This window comes from Vombatus ursinus, unplaced genomic scaffold (assembly GCF_900497805.2).
Source record: "Vombatus ursinus unplaced genomic scaffold, bare-nosed wombat genome assembly UNPS02014791.1, whole genome shotgun sequence".
Taxonomy (NCBI): Eukaryota; Metazoa; Chordata; class Mammalia; order Diprotodontia; family Vombatidae; genus Vombatus; species Vombatus ursinus.
Genome location: NW_020954569.1, coordinates 1351802 through 1374098, shown reverse-complemented (window position 1 = coordinate 1374098; position 22297 = coordinate 1351802). Strand labels below are relative to the sequence as shown.

General features: G+C 37.8%; 1 protein-coding gene across 1 annotated transcript in view; it reads left to right on the top strand.

The window, feature by feature from the left end:
* Positions 1-22297, top strand: part of PHLPP1 (PH domain and leucine rich repeat protein phosphatase 1) — a 278132-nt gene that overhangs the window by 112921 nt on the left and 142914 nt on the right. The gene's annotated exons all lie outside the window — the stretch shown is intronic.

Here is a 22297-nt window from a genome sequence, read left to right as displayed (position 1 = left end):
CTATCTATCTATCTATCTATCTATCTATCTATCTATCTATCTATCTATCTATCTAAATACCCAGCATTTTTCTGGCCTTCTGACTTTGAAAAAAGATTTCTTTGTGAATCCTGAAAAATGAGATACTTCTCCCAACCACTTCATGTGCCCATTCAACCATGCCCCCTTTAACTTGTGTGATTGTTAATTTTTTGTGAACCAGTGGTGCTTCATATCTCTCAAGATTGAGGAACATCTTCATTGTTATGAATAACAAGAGAAAAAAAAAACCAAACCAAAATGAAACAACTCAAAGTTTCCTTTTCATATGTACAGTGTGCTCCCTAATGTGAAAGATTCAGAGGGAAGTCAATCAGAATATGAGACCCATCATAGAACATTATTTTTAAGTATGTGTAACAGTTTGAGTAAGTGCTAATAAAGGGTTATCAAATAAGGGTTTTGAAGTGGTTTAAGAACTGTTTACTTCTTTTATGATTAACATACAATATGCAAGAGGATACTGTTATAGCAATGCTTGAATATAGTTTGTTCTCATAGGAAGGTAAATAATTGTCCCTAAAATCTTACTTGGTTTTCTAAGGCAAATTACTAGACTATTCTTTGTAGTTCAAAGGTAAGCTCCAGCTTAGCTTCAATGGAATTTTGAATTTTGATTTTAGTGGAGCATGAATTAATAAGGTTTTATTACTGTATTTTTGTTTTATAGAATTGCATATTTCATAAAAAATTTTTTATATAAGATCCCTGCTTCATCTTCGATAGACATGTTATTATAACAAAGTTGAAGGGGGTGGCCAAATTTTAACTTTTTCTCCTTCTCTTTTAGATGCATTTGATTTCCTATCAGAGACAAATCTCTTTCATATTAAGGCAATAATGTCACTTGGAAATTAGTTTTGTAATTAGCTTTTTGTATTTTCTAGAATGAAAATTTATTGCTTTGATACTATTAAAACTTTAAAAAAGTTTATAAACTGCATTATGATAATGTAGATAGATAAAGCTTTTATTAATTACTTGCTAAGCCAGCAATGTTGCTAAGCCCCATAAATACAAATATAAGCAATCAAGAAAGTCCCTACCCTCAAGTAGCTTACATTCAGATAGAAAAGACAGTGTGGTGGTAGGGCTGGAAGAGGTTTTCTTCCTGCCTGTCTGACCCCTCCTCAGTTTGCTTTGCTTGATGTCTCTGATTCTGCCTGCTTACCTTGAGTATCTCTCTCTCCCTACCTCCCAAATCTCTATCATGGGCCTTCTTCTCTTCTCCCTCTGTCATCTTTCCCTTGGTGATCTCATTAGCTCCTGTGGATTCAGTTCTCAATGCAGAAGGGACTCAAATATTTTTGTCCAACCTTAACCTCTTCTCTGACCTCCAGTCTCCAACTGCCTATTTTGCATCTTGACTTGAATGTCTTATACCTTGTACCTTAAACTAAAACTGTCCAAAACTGAACTCATTATCTTTCCCCCAACCCTCTCTCTCTTTATAATTTACTAATTACTGTCAAGGGTACCACATCCTCCCAGTCACGCAGCCTTGCACCCAAGGTGTCACCTTGATTCCTCTGTCTTTTTTCCTCTCTCTCTTAGCCCTGTGTATCCAATCGTTTGCCAAGTTCTGTCATTTCTACCTGCATAACATCTTTTGTACTTTCCCCCCTTGTCTCCTTCTACATTGCAGCCTCTCAATCACGTCATGCCTAGACTATTGCATTAACCTTTGGGTTGGTCTCCCCATTCTTACCACTCCAGACCACCCTTCACTTAGCTGTCAAGTTGATCTTTCTAAAGTGCAAGTCTGCCTTTGTCACCTCCAGTCAATAAATTCCAGTAGCTCCCTGTTGCCTCCAAGATCAAATATAAAATCTTCTGTTTGGCTTTATGGTTCTTCATAACCTGGTCCTTTCCTATCTTTCCAGTCTTCTTACTCCTTTCTCCCCTCCAGAGTATGCTCTCTCATCCAGTGACTAACCTCCTTGCTATTCCTTCCACAAGATACTTCATCTCCTGACACTGGGCATTTTCATTAGGTGCCTCGCCTTCCTAGAACTTCTGCCCTCATCATCTCTACCTCCTGGCTTTCCTGGATTCTTTCACATTTTAGCTAAAGTCTCAGCTACTGCCAGAAGCTTTTCCTGGTCCTCCTTAATTCCTTCCCTATGACATTATCTCCTTTTTATCCTGTTTGTATGTAGTTCTCATGTTGTCTCCCCTATTAGACTGTGAGCTCCGTGAGAACCGGGACTGTTTTTTCCTTATTTTTTTGTATCTGCAGTATTTAACCTAGTTCCTGAAACATAGTAGCCACTCTATAAATGCTATTTGACTTACTGGAAAGAGAAATGGGGAGGGTCCTCTTGAGGGAGTGAGGTGGCCATTGAAGAAAATAAGATGGAGTCTGGGGAGAGTTGAGGCAGGAGTGAAGTGAAGCATGTTCTCAATATTTTTTTTCACGTGGTGGTCCCAGGAAGGGAGATGAAACAGAATATCTATTGTGAATTACTTGCTAGCACTGTGCTCAGTATTAGTCATGAGAAAGCAGTTGAAATGATCAACATATACATTGTTTTCTTCTTGTAATCTTTCTCTTTGGCCTCAGTGGTTGTCACCAATTACAGCTGAAGATAAATTCACTTTTTAGCTGAACTAATCTAGGAATAGGATTAGTAGATTAAAAAAATAGTAGATTTGTTCTCCAGTCAATCTGAATGAAATGAACAAAGAAATAGTGAAAAGTGTAGTAACTCTGAACTGAGACTACCTTTTGGAAGGTGGTAAGAGTTGAGAAATAATTTAAGTAGCAGTTGAAACACTAATAGGGTTACCCTGAATATAGGTAACAAATAAGGATGAAAAAAATTATAAATATATAGAATCATAGAAAATTGGAGCTGGAAAGGATCATAGGGATCAATTAATCCAAGCCCCATCCTTTATAGGTGATAACTTCCTGAAAATTGTATCTTATTAGTGGCATAACCAGCACTGGTCTCCTTTATTCCAGTGTGCTTTCACATTATACAATGCTGTCTTTCAAATTTAATTTTCAGCAGCAATATGTTATTATAAATTATTCTATAACTACTTATAATGCACTTAAGAGAATAATTCCCTTTATCCTTTTATCTCCCCTCTTCCCTCAGTGTACTTACTTAGAATAATCTGGGTCTGTGTTTGAGCAAATTCTAATGTCTCAAAAAATACAGTATTTTATGTCTCATTTTTTAAAGTTTGTACTTTTCAAGTAAAGTTCAGTTGTTTAAAAAAAATATAGGTAGCTGGACAGTACAGTGGAAAGATCTCTGGACTGGGAGTCCGAAAGTCCAGAGTTCAAATCTTCTTGAGTCACTTAACTAGCTCTTTGATCTTGGGCAAGTCACTTAACCTTCCTTAGCCCCAGTTTCCTTATTTATAAAATGGAGGTGACAATAACATCTTTATCTGCCAGAATTGTTATAAGGATCAAATGAAATAATATTTGTAAAGTACTTTACAAACCTTTAAGTGCTATATAGATGCTAGTTATTATTATTATTATTATTATTAAAATTTAAGTTGTTTTAGTTTCATTAGTTCAGTTAATAAAATTATCTTTTATGACTGTTTTCAATAAATGTTTTCCTTAAAAATAAATAAAATTCTCTGAGTATCCTGCTTAATGAAATGCACTATACATTCCTACACATACACAGTTTTCATCATCTGTCCTTTAGAAAAAAATCAATACCATTGCAAGAGGAAGATCGATAGTTTCCTCAGTTGAGTTTCACTCATGGTCAATGGTCTTTATACATAACCATTACCTCATAAGGTTAGAGTTCTCATAAACTGTAAGACTATGGATGGAACTAATATATGTTAGAAGAAATCATTCTCAGTCAGTTGCATGAAAGCCCATGGTATGGAAAGAACATCTTGGTTTAGACAGAATTACACACATGTCACTGGACCAGGTCCCAGTGAAATCTCATGATGGTCTTTTCCCCTTAAAACAGCTACATGATATGCTGAGTCTGCAGATTTATTGTAATGAACTCATGCAAAACTGGACAGTGCTTCCTAGATATCTAGTATTAAATAAAGCCACAAGCAAATTTGAAACTGATTTCATTTGGAGATCTCTGCCCTTTCCCCATTATTTCTTCACTGTAATAGAAATAGGCAAAAACTTCTAGTATTAGTATGCTCATTGGAATTTCAGGAAAACTTGATTCCTTTTATTGTTAATAGTCTGGAAAATCGGTCCTTTCTGTAATACTCATCATCTATGCATGTTACTGAGGTTTTCCTTACAATTAAGAATTCTTCCCTCCCCCCTCCAGCTTTAATGGGAATACACGCACATGTGTATATATTTATGCTTATATATATCTAGGTATATATTGGTACACACATCTGGAAGGGACTTCTAAGATCATCTGGTCCAATGCCTTCATTTTTCAGGGCTCGTGATCACTCACACAAATAATAAGTATCAGAAGTGTGATTTAAACCCAGATTCTCTGACTCTGGAACCAGTGGTCTTTATATTGTATGCTCTTGTCCCCAGTATAACATGATGGGAAGAGCATTGTATTTCTATCAAAAGATCCCGGTTCAAATAACAGCTCTACTTACCTGTGTGACTTTTGATTGGTCACTTAACTTTTCTGGGCCTTAATTTGTTCATTTGTAAAATGGAGACCTAGACTCAAATGCTATCATAAATGTGTCCCATAGTCTATTCATTATGATCAAATTTACATATTGACACTTCAATTTTCAACTTAGAGGTTTATTTAATTGACCAGATGTTGTCTTTTACAATGATATTAGTAATTGTAATGTATCAGAATGATTCTTCCATATGAATGAAAGCTTTGCTGGAGATGATAGAATTTCAAAGATAGGTCAATTTTCTAGCTACCTCAATGGAGGGAAGCTTTTAAATGATTAGAAAAGTTTGTGAATGCTATCTCTGAAAAAATGGTAACCAAGAGGACATCAGCAATTAGCAACTCCTATGATTCCAAACTTTTTACAAGAATTATGTGGAAAACTTGAGGATATCCTTAATAAAAAAAATTAGAAGAAAGGCAATAAGTAGACTTTTACAAATTATTTCCCAAACTAGACCACATTTTCATTATCATAACTGGGGCATCCATGTCAGCTGTTGATTTCCAAAAAGCATTTGACTTGGGAGAACAAAGTAGTCTTAAAGGCATTTATTACCCTGGTTTTTTTTTCTATTCATATGTGAAAATCACACAAGATTTTCTGACAGATAGGACCTCAGAGGTAACTTCAGTGTAGTTTGCTGAGTATCAGATAAGGCATAAACTGACGTGCTCACATAAGGTGTTCAAAACAATACGGGGAAGATGTCTTTTACAGAATCCTAATAGAACAAAGATTCCATAGGCTGCAAATCATGAAGTACCATGATCCCAGAAGAATCAAAATTGCAGTTGTCCTAAAGGGCAACAGAAAGACATGTTACCAACAACAGTTTGTCATGAGAACTGATAAAACCATCATAGGTTTTAGACCTTAAAGGGACCTTAGGGAGACTAACCTCATCATTTTATAGGTCAGGAATCTAGTGCCAAGAAAAGGTGTGACTTGTACAAGTTCCCATAGATAGTAAGTAGCAGTAACTAGGATTTGAATGTAGGTACTCTGATTCCTAATCTTGTATTCCTTCCATTGCATCATACTACCTCCTTCAAGCCATCTGACTGTTCTGTCTCCTTTTACAAATCATAACAGAATAATGCATAACAGGAGATGAGCAAGCTTGATTCTGGTACCCTCAGATGTTTGCAGAGCCAGAAGATGGCCTGGAACATCTTGGAGTGACCTTAGCACAGGATGAGAAGGAATGGGGGGAACACCTACTGACTAATGAAGTCAAACCCATCAGAAAACTACTGAGGGTGTGCTGATTGACTTTCCTTACCTCTTACATAAAAGGTTTCTAGCTAGTTTGTTTTTAATTTATACAAACAAAATGACTGTTGAATAAAGTCCAGTCTTTCAAAGATGTGTCATTTAAGACTCTTCGTCGATTTGACTTCAACATACCTTTCTAGATTTATTCTACATTCTTCTCCTGCATATTGTGTTTGGTTAAGTTATACTACTCACTAGTCTCTCAGTTAGTTTTCCCCCCATATCTTTGCTTATGTTATTTCTGTTGTTTAGATTGTATTTCCCTCCTACTCCCACTCCCATGTGCCTACTGAAATCCTATACATTTTTTTTCTTTTTTTGGTGAGGCAGTTGGGGTTAAGTGACTTGCCCAGGGTCACACAAGGTCCTCCTGATTCCAAGGCCAGAGCTCTATCCACTGTGCCACCTAGCTGCCCCAATCCTATACATTTTTAAAGTCCTAACTTGAATGCCATCTCCTCTATGAAGCTATCCCTGATTTCTGAACTGGAAATGATCCCCCTCCTCCTATCTCTTACGGCATTTTATGTCTCTTCACATTTATGTAGTTTGTATTATACATAATTGTGTAAATGCTGATTTCACCTTTTATTCTGTAAGCCTCTTAACAGTAGAACCTAGACTCACATTCTACCTCATGCTTAGCACATGTCTTGCATGTATTAAGCCACTATGGAAAGGACAAAGGTGAGTTGGCTCTGATATGTCCTGCTCTTGTATCAAAAGTTGCCACTGGTTTGCAGATAGATGCTAGGATTTAGAGCTAAAAGAAGCCTTATTCATCTAGTCCAACCCTGTTACTTTACAGGTGAGGAAACTAGTGAGACTTAGGAAGGTTAAAAGACTCAGACATCAGACCACACTGTAACCAAGCTAGGATTTTAAAGAAACCAGGGCTTTTGACTCTAAATCCATTGTTCTGTATGCCAACTGCACAAAAACAGTTTAAGTTCCCACCAATACCCTCTGCTGCTTCCAGAGGGTGACGTATCTAGGAACTCTTAATCTATGAAAACAGACTAGAGGTGAGGAAGGTAGGATACCATACTGGGGTATCCAGTTTGGGGAATGTTGATAAACACCTCCCTCCTCCACCTCCCCTTTCTGCTTTGGGAGGTTTGCTCATGGTCTGCCACAGTTTTTCTCAGTCTTTAGGCAAAGTTTTACTTTAATTTTTATAGCAGTCATGGAGCCCAAATACAGACATGATTTTATAATTTCTAAACTGGGAGTTAGTTGCTAGGTTTTCTTTTAATATTTAACATGTTAAATTATCAAAGTCCCCTGCTCACTTGTGATAAAGAGGGTTTTCTCATTTGTTGTGCTACTGAAATCAAAATTCCTTTTAGTCCTGAAGGATTGAGAAGTATGATCTCATGCTATGTACTGGTGCAATACAATGCATTGTTTCATGATTTGAGAGAAAATACAAAGCTGACTTTTATCTGATTGAGGGTGTTTGTCTTGTGAATAGCTTAGGTCAGAGAACACTTCTGTGCCAGTCATTGAATAGTAAGTAACAGCTGAAAATGAACACATTTTTAAGTTAACATCTTCTCTTTAATGTAAGACCCACTAGAAGGTTTTAAATTTGCCCTGCTTGTTCACCTATTTGTAACCTGGGACTGGGCTATGGTGAGAGGAAGCCAGATTATGATCCTGTTTGTCTGATGTGGGGTTTTTTTGGGGGGGGGGTTAAATTTTTTTTTTTTTTTTGCCTTTTTATCTTGGGACCTTAGCCAATAGTTTTAGAAATGGTACCTTCCTCTCTAACTTACCTTCACTCCCACATCACCCCTCAAGTTATGAAGTGAAAAATGAGAGTGATAAATACAAAGATTGAGCTTGTTTGCCTTGGAGTTCTGGGGTTTATGAGAAGGGGAAACATTATATAATCATTTAGCTTAGAACCAGTCATTGTGATCATCTTTTCTAATGTTAAGTGCTTTAAAAAAAAAAGGTGAAGTTTTAGCAATCATAGTGGCTTCATCTTTCTTTAAATTTTGAAAGATTTTATTTACAATTTTGTCAAAAGTCTAGTAACATCTAATTTATGTAGGTATTAAGGCCCTGCAGGTGTGAGTCTGAGAAATGAATCCAAGATTGTAATTAGCCCACCATTTCTAGGGGTATTCTCTTTCCTGCTTCTAAGTGGAGACTCTGAGTATCAATTAGAAATCATAGATTCATAGTGCTAGGACAGGAAGAGACTGCATTGGACAGCTAGTCCAATCTCCTCATTTTACAGATAAAGAAACTGAGGCCCATGCAGGCTGGGCTAATGCCTTGCCCAAGGTCCCCTAATATAGTAAGCATCACAGGCAGGATTTCATTACGAGTTCCCTTTTCACTCTTTAAGAATTTTAGTGGAGAAAGGCTGGGCCGGTTTGATGTTATGCCCTTGTTCATTGCTTCAGTTCTGTATTCTAGAATGAAATACTCCTCCTACCCATAGATAAGTGTTGGAAGAATGGGTGAAAGCTACCTAGAGACAAATTTAGTTCAATGTAAGGAAAAACTTTCAAACAATCAAAGCCATCCCAAAATGGAACAGTCCACTTTAGATACCTTCTGGGTTCCTCCTCTTCACTGGAAGTCTTCTTGTGGTGCTCTAGGGTCACTTTCTGATAATGTTAAAGAGAGAATTCTTGTTCAGGTGGGCATGGATTAGTCCAAGGGATCTTGAAGTCCCTTCCAAGTCATATTTTATTAAATAAGAACTGCCTTCATTAAAAGAAATCAGAAAGGTCTCTTGAGTTTACACTCTTTGTGTGGTTCTGACTCCTTGTAGATAATTTTTCAAGGTGTTTGGAGGTGTCTGGAAAAATGTATATATGCACACATTTCACATACACAAGGAAAGAAACATTTGCAATTTGGAGCACTTTTGATGACCTTAGATTTATTCAGTGGAGCACCTAACATGCTAATAGTAACAAAATTTATGTAGGTATTTTATAGTGTGTATGCTTTCATTAATTGATAAGGATATGAGCCATGAGAAAGAACAATCAAAATAGTATATAGCATTTTGTAACTGATATTGCGCAGCCATTGTTATCCAGAATAGTACATAATTGAGTTTTCGGGCTAAGCAGAGAAAATAATTTTTGTTTCATCCTTTGTTTTTTAAATTTTTTTAAATGTCTTAGTCCAGTTTTGGTAACAGAGTAGTGAACATGATAATTTTTTTTTCAAGTTCTGAGTATCAGTGAAGTAGATTTAAGAGTGGGAGATAGGTACACATTGAATCTAATCCAAGATCACACAGGCAGAGCTAGGGTGGGAGCTCAGGTCCCATGAGGTTTATCTGGAAAGTTTTATACTTCTTCCACTGCACCAAGGTGATTTTTCCCACTATATTTTAAGGCAGTGACATTATGTGCTATATTATTTAACAGCCAGTATGTTTTAATTCAGAAATGTATGGTATAAAGAACCCTGGATCGGATGTCAGGGGACCCAGGGTCTATTCCCAGCCTGGTTGAGATTTACTAGCTCTGTGACCTTGAACAATAGCAATGACAGTATATGTTTATATACTGCTTTAGAATTTGCAAAGCACTTATTGACATTAATTGTTTCATTGAACCTCCCAACAGATCTGTGAAATAGGCACTTTATCTATTATTATCCCATTTTATGGATGAGGAGATTGATAAGGTTAAGTGATTTGAACATGGTCACACAGCTAGTGGGTAGCAGAGGTTAAATTTGAACCTGTCTCTTTCTGACTCTCAGTCCAGCATTCAATTTCCTAGGTTTGGCTGAGGTCTCTTAAGCTTTCTGAGCCACAATTTCTTTATAAAATAAAATTTTCATTTTTTGGGTGACCCCTTAAGTCCCTTCCAGCTTTTATAAGTACCAGTGTGAAAGAAGTTTCCTCCCTGGTGGTGGAAATATAGGTTGACAGAGTCTGGTGTTGTGTGTTCTTGTGGCTTTTCCAAAGATGTGAGAGATAGCGTCGAATTCTCATGGAAACATATTCTGGAATGTGCTTATTGATGATGATTGTGAATCCTTCCCTAGAGAGCTCTTTGGGAAGAATAGTTTAGTTGCAGCCTTTTCCCCTAAGGAGACAGACATAATGGAAAGAACATTGATTACAGTCAGAGGCTGTGAATTCAAATCCCACCTCTGATGCTTATTTACCTGTGTGACCTTCAAGGAGCTTCCTTGGCCTGTTTCAGACTCAGTTTCCTGATCTCTGGAATGAGGGGGTCGGACTACATGGCTTCTGAGGCCCCTTCTAGCTCTGTATCTATGATCCTATGAAGCATTTCTGAAGAGCCTACTATGTGCTTGCCCTTGTTATCACCTAGGCAGGCTGCTAGGTGGCTCAGTGGATAGAACTCTGGACCTGGAGTCTGGAAAACCTGAAATAAAATTTGACCTCAAACATTTACTAATTGTGTGGTTCTGGGAAAGTCATTTCACCTCTGCTTGCCTCAGTTTCTTCATCTGTAAAATGGGGATAATAATAATAGCACCTACCTCAGGGTGATTATGAGGCTCAAATGAGATAATATTTGTAAAGAATTCTGCAAACCTCAAAGTACTACACAAATGCTATTTATTTTTGTTGTTATTACTATCAGTATCATCATTATTGTTCTATTCCTTGTATCTAGGCCTATAATGTAGTCATTTCCCAGGGGAATGTTGTAGTAGCCAGTTGGACTATCTATGAATTATGAAACAGGAGAGGGAAAAACTTGTTTTTGGTTCAAATCTGTTGGAGCAATATCTTATTAAAAATGTGTGTGTGGACATTGAAAAGCCAAAACATTACATAAGTACAAAGTATCTTGGCTGAATCTCTTTTGTGGTTTGAACTGACTGTGTTGGCCCCCTAATACCTCATATATAGGGAATTGTAGTACTGTCCACTCTTCTTTATTTGCTATTGGAAGATTTGGTGGAGATAATTGAAAAATAATTGGTATGGGAATGTATTTTGGTGTTTATATTAGAATATGGGTGGGCTTGATTTGGATATTCACTATTCTCCCAGCAAAAATACTGAAGTTGCAGAGTGAAAAACTGACTTCAAAGAAACTAGGAAGCTGTCCAGCTTCCCTCTCCTTCCCCTGCCCTAGCTTAACTCTTTCTTGCAAGCTACTCCAGGCTGTATCTCTTCTGACTAAAGCTCAAGGATGACGCCCTGTCATTAGTGTGAAGGTTCTTAAGAAGAAACCAGAATTGGTTGGGAGTTAGTTGTAAATAAGACGGAATTAAGGAGAATACCTGCTCACTGTCAGTCAAAAAAAAAATATTTATTGGACATTTGATCTAATCTAATTGGGCCCAGATCTTTTAAAGAGTTGTTATTTTCTATTAGTTGAAAAGCAATTGGTCTTAAATCTCTCGGTGATTCCCATCAGCATGACTGTCTAATAGTTGAGTCTAAAAGTCAGTTTCAACAAATTTCTCCTGGATGCCAGTTCAGTGTTGTGGTCGTTAGATCTTGTTACTGAATTGGCCCTGATTCTAGTATTACCTCCTAAAGTTGCAAATAACTTTAACAGAATCTTCCTACCTTTGGGTTCTACCTTTGGCCAGAAGGACATAAAGATTTATATTTTGGAGTTTTATTTATTTAAGTTGGAGAGAATTTATCAGCTGTGGGAGAGGCTTGATTATTTTCTTTCCTAGTCATTTTCATTTCTAGGGAAAAGACATATTCCTCAGTTAACCTTTTATATAATGAACAAAATATTTAAGCATTCCTGGAATTAAGTGAAGACATTCTGACTCAACTTTTTGGTTCCATCATGCATACCTGCTTTCATACTTTAGAGTTTTAGAATTTGCTCTTTCTATATACTACCTGCAATTTCTTTTTCTTGTTCATGACCCCTTTAGTACATGATAAAAACCTCATTAGCTTGGAGACCGAATGATATAAATTATTAAAAAGTGAATTATAAAATATTTTTAGTGAAATGCCATTTTATTTCCAGCTACCAATCCAGATCCTACTGGCATTACCAAGAAGATCCTAAGCCATTCTCCCATCTTTCTCAAGGTGTTCAGTACCTGGCTCATAGGCTTCTTCTCCATCTGAATTCCTGCCTTTACAACAGAGGACTTAATAAATTTGATGCTCCTTCAAACACTTACATCTTCCAATTCCTTAGTGTCCTCAGCTCCTGTGATCTACTCCTCCATTCCACCTCAGGTACACACAGGGTTGGTCTCCCTAGATCTCATCATTACCCATTAGTGTTCCATTTCCACATTAAAAAACTTCAAATTGCCTTTATCAGGTCATAACCAGTATTCTCCTAAACCATCACCTCTGCTCTACTTTATTCTCTTCCCTTCCCAATCTCTACCCTATATAGTTAACCAATTCAATTCTACACTGTCCCTACCCTACTCATGAATTCCCTGATCCCCTTTGTATTGTTGATGTTCATGTCTGGCCACGCCTTCACTCTGATTTCTTTCACTATATAGTCAGTTATGCTATAACATGACATGGGTTTCTAAAAATCATCATGCTATGAAAAATAACTCAGTAAAAAACATAGGACTTAAGGGAAAATGAAGTTAGAGGCGTTAACACTGTGACATGTTAAAAAAAAAAGATAGGAACCTAATAAAAACTGCAGCCTGATTTTATACATGTTAAATGATTAAGACATACATTAATACTACAATAAATAGTAGTGGTGTCCACAACCTTGGGCTGATTCTGGTCCTTTGCTCTGGTACCCACAGGGCCTTGGTAGTGGGGAAAGGTCAGGGTGGAAGTAGGGGTGGTATCAGCCCTCCTCAGCCCATAGCTCCAGATGACACTTTACCTTGAAAAAGACCTGAAGTCTGCTTGTGGAAGTAGGAATTAAAAGGGTTGCAGCTTCTGAGTTATTAGGAAGTGGTGTAGTTTTCTCTGTTTTCACCATGTTTCTTGTGGACTAAATTGCATATAAACACAAAATTTGTGTTATGCTTAAATTGTTCTCTGATATATCAGTCACACCAGAACAAATTTGTGTTTTCAAAACAAGTCTTACAGCAGAACTGACTGTACTTTCCCTACTCCTGTTTCTACTTTATGTGCTACTGAATGGAGCTCTAGAAAATCTCTAGAACAAATCTAACTGGGTCCACTACAAATGTTATCTAATCTCAGTTGAGCCCTCACTTCAGTGGGATAATCCTTTTACTCCTCCCTAATTACCAGTCTTCTCACTACATCTGTTACTAACCTTTTCTTCTGTATTAAAGCCTCCTGCACCACACTTGCCCCTCTAGAACAAATCTGAGAAACTTCCCTCTTTTCCCCTTCCTTATGTCTCAGGACTCCTTGAACTCATCCCATATTTTCTCCCTTCCTTTTATCTCCAAGGTCAGTTCCAATACTTTTAACCTTGATCTCTTATCTTCTCTAGCAGATTGCTCCTTCCATCATTCCCTCTATTTAATCTTCAGTCTTTCCCTTTCTACTGCCTCTTTCTCAACTGTCCAAAGACATGCCTATGGCCTTCCATACTTGAAAAAAAAAATCCTTCTGTAGATCCTGCCATCCCCTCCAGTTTATACTGTACATATTTTATGTGCACATTGTCTGCCCCATTAGATTGTGAGCCATTTGAGAGCAGGGACTGTTTTTTGCCTTTCTTTGTATACATCCCCAATGCTTGGCACAGTTAGTGGCACATAGTGGTTGCTTTATAAATGATTATTGCCTTGACTTAACTCAAACCACCTTTGTGTATTTGTCTTTGTATTTCTACAACTGAACTCCTAGAAAAAACTGACTTGTACTAATTGTCTCCATTTCCTCTGCTCTCACTTGCATCTCAACTCTTTACAGTTTGGTTTCCAACCTCATAAAATTTAATTGATTATCTTTTGTTTTTACATTATATACATTTCTCATTGAATCTCTCCATCTTCCCCCTCCCAGAAAGAAATGTCTTATAACAAAGAAATTAAAAAAAAAAAAGGGTCAGGGGAACAGTTCAGCAAAACTACCATTTTGAAAAAAGGTCTGATGTTATATGCAGTGTTCTATGCCTATGGTTCCACACCTTTGCTAAGAAATGGGGTCAGGTGCCATCTCATATCTTTCTCTTTCTTTTCTTTAGAGATCAAGATGATCATTGTTTTCTTTCTCTTTACAGTAGAGTAGTCATTTCACACAGATATACATACATACATATATATGTATATGTAAAAATTTCTGGGGGGAAAATTACTTACTAAATCTGATGGCCTTTTTTTCAGTCTTTGTCCATCTTGACTTCTCTAAAACTATGACCCTGCTGAACACACTTGCCACCTGGATAATCTTGCCTCACTGTGTTTTCCTGACAGTCCTCTCTTGTTTCCTCCTTTGACTCTGAATTCTCCTTCGTCTCCTTTGCTGGTTTGTCATCCATATCACGTTTCCTAAGTATGGGCATATGCTAAGATCTCTGCCCTGGGTCCTCATCCTTTCTTTCTACACTTTCATTTGTTGACCTCATCAGCTCCATTTGTTTAGTTATCTTTATGCAGATAATCTCAAAATCTATGTATCCAGGCCCAGTTTCTTGTGTGTTTTAATCACACATTTCAATTGCCTATGGGACTTTTCAACCTGAATATAATCATATCTAAAATAACTCATTTAATTTATCCCTGTCTCTAGTCATCTTCAGAACTGCTCTGTTCTGCCAAAGGCACCTCAGTCCTTCAGGCACCCTGATTTGCAGCCCTGATATTGTCTTTCACTCTTTGTTGTTCACTTGTTTCATTTGTGTCTGACTTTTTGTATCCCTTCCTATTTTTCTTGGCAAAGATACTGGAGTGGTTTGCCATTTCCTTCTTCAGCTTATTTTATAGATGAGGAAACAGGGCAAACAGGATTAAGTGACTTGCCCAGGGTCACATAGCTAGCAACTGTCAGAGGTCAGATTTGAACTCAGGAAGATAAGTCTTACTGACTCCAGGCCCAGCACTCTTCCGCTGTACCACCTAACTGCCCTCATACATGACACTGTCTTCCATTTCTGTGCCTTTCCACTGGTGGTTCTCCATACATGTGATGTACATTCCTCTCTTCCCTTCTGCTTCTTAGAACCTTGTTTCCTTCCAAATTCAGCCCAAAGGTCACTTCTTCATGAAGCTTTCCTGATTCTGCTACTATACCTGCCTCCTCCCCTTAATGTAGTATGCTTCCTCCCCACAATTACCTTCTATGCATAGTGAGTGAGTGAATGTCTGTGTGTGTGTGTGTTTTCTTAAATCAAATATAAGCTTCTTGAAGATAAGGACTGTTTCCTTTTTGTCTCTGTATCCCTAGTGCTTGGCGCAGAGCCTGTCAGCCGTAGGTGCTTAATAAATGCTTGTTGACTGATTGATCTCAATATTCAGTAAAGAAAAGCTGTGCTCTTTTAGCAGCACAGTACTCAAAATGAAGTAAGCTCAAAGAGACAATGCTTTTCGGTAGATGACACTTTTTAATAGTAGTTGACAGTAAGGGGAAAAAAAAAACTATGCTTCACCAACCTAAGCACTGTTCCTTTTACTTAGTAGGTACTTAATAAATATTTGTTGGATGAACAAAAAGAATTACAAAAGCAGAGCTCTGTGGAATCTTTTGGTATTAGGACACACCTCAGTATCCCCTAAGGGTATCAGTGTGTTACAGAATTGTACAATAATGTTGGCAATGATTACCCTGAGTCACAAAGGAAAGCTTATATTATCTTCTTTATACTCCTTTTATGGGGATAGGGAAGTGTGTTGTAATAATTCAGAGAGATTTCTGAAAAATGTGGTTGAAAAAATTTTTTTTAACAGAATTCACACTTAAGGGGTAAGTTTTAGTTACCAGATAACATGACTCCTCTTATGCCAATACTGAATAAATCAGGTACTCAGTTCTTTAGCGGCTTCTGAGAATACAACCTAAGAAATATCTTACAGATCCTAACATATGGGTGTTAGCATAGAACAGTATTGATTGAGCTTTGACTTCCTGATGCTAAATGGATGAAATTGTAAGATCACTATAAATGCCAGATAAATTTTGTTTTATTATTGGTGTGAAATGTGAATTGTCAGCATAATTTCTGCTGATAGCAACAAGGTGAGCATGGAAAATTGATATTTAAAGAACAGTTAACCATAGAATTTCAGAATAGGAAGGAACTTGAGAGGTCATCTAGTCCAATGTCCTCACTTGACAGATGAGGAAAGTCAGACTCAAAGTGGGGCAGTGACTTGCTCAAGGTACATGTTGGCAGGTCCCAGAACTTCTAACTTTGAGACTTCAGGTACCTCATTTTGGTCAATAGCCTCATTTTCTTAAGTCAGGCCAACTTTTATCAGAGATATTAAGTAGTAAGTTTTCTTTTCTTTTTCTTCCTGATTCATTTTTGCCTTTTTCATTGAAATTGTGCCATCACCTTCCCTTTTTCCCAGATATACCTTTTCTACCCACACCTCCAAGCCCTGTCTGGGGAGCAGATCTTGCATAGTGAAGCCTTCCTGGAGAATTCTCATCTTACCAAGGTTTTCTGTACTTTGTTCTATGTTATCTGTTAAGTTATTGTTTATTGACTTGTTATTGATTTCAGGTGTTGTCCCTATTTCCTCGGTTACATTGTAAGAACTTTACTGATAGGACTGATAATTAGGTAGGACCTTAGAAATCACTTAGTCCAGCCTTTTCACAGTGTTTTGTAGCTATTAGGTGCCTATTGAATGTTGTAATAACCATTAGTTAATAACTCCTGAATTGAATTCAAGTCCAGTTATTTGCTCAAAGTCACACGGATAGCAGCAAACCATATCTTAAACTTTTTTACTCCCAGGAGTACTGAGCACAGTATACCTACAAAGGTATCCAGGACATTCTTACTAATGTGTGTGTTTTGTTGTTTGTTGTTGTTGTTGTTGTTTTCTTGCTGGTTAAGATACTGGGATAAAGCAAAATGTCCATAGGCCAATACAGGCTGTTGGAGAAGGGTATGATTCAGTTGGACAGAGGTATAATTCAATGTAAAAAGTACTTATTGAATGTTTACTGCTGAGCTCCTCCATAGGGAAGGGGAAAGGGAACATGAAAAAGAAGGGAAGGGAAAGGAATAAGTATTTATATGCCTGCTTGTGTCTAAGCCCTTTACAAATACTATCTCATTTAATCCTCACGGACACCTACTTAAGTAGGTGCTATTTTCACCCCCATTTTACGTTTGAGGAAACTGAGACAAGCAGAGGTTTAAGTGATTTGCCTAAGGTCACACAGCTAGTAAATGTCTGAAGCTGGATTTGAACTCGGGTCTTCCTGACTACAAGCCCAGCTCTCTATCCAAGGGGCCAACTAACTACCTAAGAATTCCACAGACTGAATAATTGGACCTGGCTATTTAATTGTTGCCTGTAATTCTGAAGCAGGAAATATGGCCATAACCTCATCACCAGGAACTTTGTTTAGAGAGTCAGGTAGTTGATGACTGCTTGCTAAAGAAAAATAGATTAATGACCTGTCTGCTTTCATTCTGTTGGTGGGGGAGAGGGTGGGTGAGCCCTTGCATGTTCCTTTGTCTTCTTAAGGTTATCCGTGTTGATTTACACAAGCAGCATGGGGAAAATGGTGTTTTATTTTTCAAGAATCATAGCCACCCACTTGTTGAGAGCATTTGCCTAGTTATAAGGTAAATTAACTCTTTTCCTATTGTTTTTAAATAGGGTAAAGACAGGACATGGACTGTGATTCCATTTGTATAATTAAATAAGATAGGCTTTCTTTTTTTTTTTCCCCTTCCTGAACTTAATACTTGATCATAGGAATCTCAAATCAAATCAACTTCTGAGAGAGCTGAGTTTAAGGAACAAATATAGATTGGGTTAAGTTTTACCTAGAAGCCTTCACACTTTCTTTGTCTTGACCACCTGAGGTTGTTGCTTCAAAGACACCATTGGATGGGCAGTAGGGAACCCTGGCCCATTGATCTTAAGTCCTCTGGGTAGAGTTTTGTTATTGTTTTGTTTGTTTGTTTGTTTTAAACTACACCTGAGGCTTCATTGGAGTAAGGAACTCTCTGTGTGGAAACTCCCTCTACCAAAGCAGTTTAATTTTGACTCTACAATTTACAACCCAAGCGTTTCTTGAAAGCTCTGAGAAGTTAAGGGATTTACGTAGGCTAGCCCAGCCAGGATGGGTTAGAGGCTAGACTTTTTGAATTCCAGACTTCTCCTTCCAAAGCATGCTTTCTTTCTACCAAACCACACTGTCTTTAAATTAAAATATAAAGGAATTTACTTTCAAACTGATTTTCTGTTCACTTCGAGTACAAATATTGAGAATGAAGGAAAAAATGTGCCCTTTTGAGCCGTTCATTGCATTCTTTAATTTTCTCGTTTTCTTTCAGTCTGTCTCCTTGGATTTAAAGGATTGGTGTATTTGTATATGTATTTAGGAGTGTGTGTGTGGGTGTGTATGTGTGTATTATGTAGGGTGACTCAAAAGTCTTAGTGAATTTTAATTTATTAAAGCACCAAGACTTTTGAGGTCATGACTTCTGTAGGCTTGGCCCAACTAGCAAATTTTTGCTATAGAGGAATAGAAAATAGATAACCTCAGTTCCTGAAAGTTAGGAAAACTACCTAATAGTCTATGTTTCTAGAAACTTTTCCTCAAAAATTTTCAGGCAAAACCCAAACCAAAGACCATTGCATTTAAAAGTTCACAGCCACAAAAAAATTATACCACTATATGAAAAGAAAACTTGAAATCTTTTTCTTTTCCTTTTTAGGCAATGAATCTTTATAACCTTTTTTGCCAATTAACCTTCTCCTTGATGAATAGAAGAATAGAAGTTTGCTAGGAGGTTTTGAGGTTTTGAGGTCTGACTGCACAAGGTACAGAGAGCTTGGCTTGACATTTGAGTATATTGGTTGCTGTGTAAAAATTGAATTGCCACAGCTTTCTGAGAGCACCTTCATCACTTCAGTTTGGCCATCCCTGAACAGGTTGTGACAGGATCAAGTTCTCTGCCCACCACCTGCCAATTGAGTTTCAGTGTAATGTGTTTTTATTTCCCTGTGCTGAGGTCATATCTCAGCCTCTGCTCCACCTAAATTTTTGCTCTACCAGCTGTCTCCTCCTGGGATCATGTAAGAAATGCTACCAACCTGGAAGGTTTGGAATATCCTTTCTGAAATGAAAGTTATCATAACAGCCCCAGCTTTAATCTGGCAGGCATGCAATACGTTGATGCCAATGTTTTTTAGACCATAGGACAATTAGAACTGCCTCTTTGAACCAAGGGTTCCAAGAGCTGGCAAGAAAGGAAAAGAAAATAAAGATACTTATGTAATAGAATAAGGAAGTCTGACTTGGAGGAGGATGTACCTGGGTGAATGCCCAGGCATACATACATTGCCTACCCTCCCATCCCCACCCCAGGGATCAGTTGTTTCAAAGCTCAGTGTTGGTCATCAAGTCTGACCTCAGTCACCAAAGGAGGGACAACAAGCAAGGCAGGACTGAAAGTCATGATTTGGTTTTGGATTCTCAAGAGGTAAACTGTAAGATAGACCCAGACTCATAAGCTAGCTTAGAACTGCTTTGCACCCTTTGGAGGCTTTAAGATTGGGTAAGATGTCTTTCTGTAAATCCATCAGATCCCAAGTGTTGCCTTGAGTTAATTAATGAGCAGTCCATTTTAAGGATTAGATCAGTTGTCTGTGGTCATGGAAATATATGAATAACTCAAGACTGACTTATCCATCCTTCTCCATACCACCTACTTACTTTCTCTTTGGGCTTTTCCTTTGTCTTGAAATCATAATAATGATGATAATAATAGTAATAGCTAGCTTTTATATAGAATGCTTACTTTGTGCCAAATATGTGCTAAGCACTTTATGATTATTAACTCATTTGATCCTCACAACAACCCTGGAAGGTAGGCGCTGTTGTAGATGAGAAAATTGAGGCAATCAGGGAAAGTAATTTATCCACGGTCACACAACTAGTAAGAGTAACCAATAAGAGACTGGATTTGAACTCAAGTCTTCCTGACTCCAGGCATGGTGTTTTTTAACACTGCACCTCTTGGCTGCCACAGAGCCCTGGACTAACCATCCCAGGAAATCTGGATTCTAAGTACCCATGCTGGCACAAGTCACTTTACCCCATCTGTGTTGGTTTCCTCATCTATAAGATGCAGAGGTGAGGCTTAACAATCTAAGTTTCCTCTGAGCTTCAAAATTTTAGGCTTCTGATTTCTCTCCAATCTCAGCCTCTACCACATGCATGGGAGCTCTTAGATTTTGAATTTAAGCTCCCCTTCCTCTGTAAATGCCTTCTTCAGAGTGAGGACGGAAGTCTAGCTATGGTCTAACCTCGACTCTGCTGTTATAGCAGCTCTCAGAAGTGATGTCTGCTATTTCTCCCCAATCACTTAAATGTTGGAATATTTAAATTTTCAAGATATAATTCTACATGGTGTTATGGAGTGAGTGCTGGATTTAGAGTCTGGAAGATCTGGGTTCAAATTCCACCTGGGATGCTTGCCAGCCGTGATTCTGGGCAAATCTCTGGGCCTCGGTGTTCTAATGTAAAATGAGGGTGTTGGACTTAGTGGCCTGAGGTCCCTCCATGCTCTCTGCCTCTGATGCAGTGAAAGAGTGCTGGATTTAATCAAGAAAGTTGGATTCAAATCCTATTTCCAGTATTTCCTAACTGTTACCTTGCTGAAAGTCACTTTCCTCTTCTGTAAAACATATCATGCTTTTGCATATCCTCCCTCACTGGATTGTTGTAAGGAAATTGCTTAATAAGCTTTAAAAACATTATCTGAATAATAGTAGCTACCATTTACATAGTGCTTTAATGTTTGTAAAGCACTTTACATGTGTTATCTTGTTTGGTATATGTTATGAATAAAGCGCTTTCACTTGATGAGTATCACCTAGCTCAAGGAGGAATTTAAAAATCAGATCTGAATACATGAAAGAGCTGTGACTGATTTTTAATACTCTGACTCTGCTGCTCACCTGTATGATATGAGGAAAGCTGTTTCTGCTCTCTGGGCCTTAATCTCCTTGCTTGTAAAATGAATGGGCTGGATTAGATTTTCTCTTAAGGTTCCTTCCAGCTCCAAGCCTTTGCCTTTTTGTGAGGCTAGATGCTGTTCTGGAACAGAAGGGTGGCAAGGGGAATGTTGGAACTGCCAGTGTTGCTCTGTTTGTTTGTTGTTGTTCAGTCATGTCTGACTCCTCATGACCCCATTTGGGGTTTTCTTGGTAAAGATATTGGAGTGGTTTGTCATTTCCTTCACCAGCTCATTTTACAGAAGAGGAAACTGAGGCAAACAAGGTTAAGTGACTTGCCCAGGGTCACACAGGTAGCAAGTGTCTGAGGCCAGATTTGAACTCAGGAAGATGAGTTTCCTGACTCCAGGCCCAGCACTTGATCACTGAGCCACCTAGCTGCCCTTGCTATTTATTTAAGCACTGTCAAAATGTGGATATTCAGGAGGTTGAAGCCATTTGGGGGCATTTTCTGTATGGGACATTTTTTAGGGAGGGCTGTAGTCACTTGTAAAAACATTGTAAAAACTTCTTGATGTGACAAGAAGTATGTATTAATGTTAATTGGTATATATTATTTTATTAATTAATATTATTTTATTTCATTAAATGTGCTAACCTGAAGGAAGGAATGAATGAATCCAAATTCACTTCTAGTTTTGGCTTGACTCTAGACTTTTTCTATCCTCTTTAAATTTATTTCTGTATATGACATCAGTGCTCCTAGTAGTACATAGTTGTGCCTAGAACTGAGGAAGTACTTCTTCGTTTGTTGATACAACTTGCCTATTGTGTCATATAAATCAGGGCAGCCCTTCCGTTCCGGTCATGAGACTTGCCTAAATGGAGCTATGCCAAATTAATTTCCGTGTGTGTGTGTGTGTGTGTGTGTCTGTATATGTATGCATGTAAAAGGAAAGCCTAGAATGGTAGTATTACCAACCATAGGTAGCCTGATGTTGTTGTTGTTGTTGTTGTAGTGGTAGTAGTAGTAGTAGTAGTAGTAGTAATAGTAGCTGCTGTGCTCTAAAGTTTACAGAGCAGTTTACACATGTTAATTCATTTGATCCTCACAACCCTGTGAATGAATATGGGCTATTTATAATGATGCAATAGTGTTGGCATTTAGACAGTTTTCTTTCATATTAGTAGTGAATCTACAAGATGTACATTCAGGGGGAAAAAATCAGTGCTCATGTCATAGACACTGGCCAGTTACAAATGCCTGATGTTGAATGTTACTCTCATTCTTATGGTTGGAATTTTATTTCCCAGTCCTAAGTATCATGGGAACATAAATTATAGATCAAGTAATTTGCCC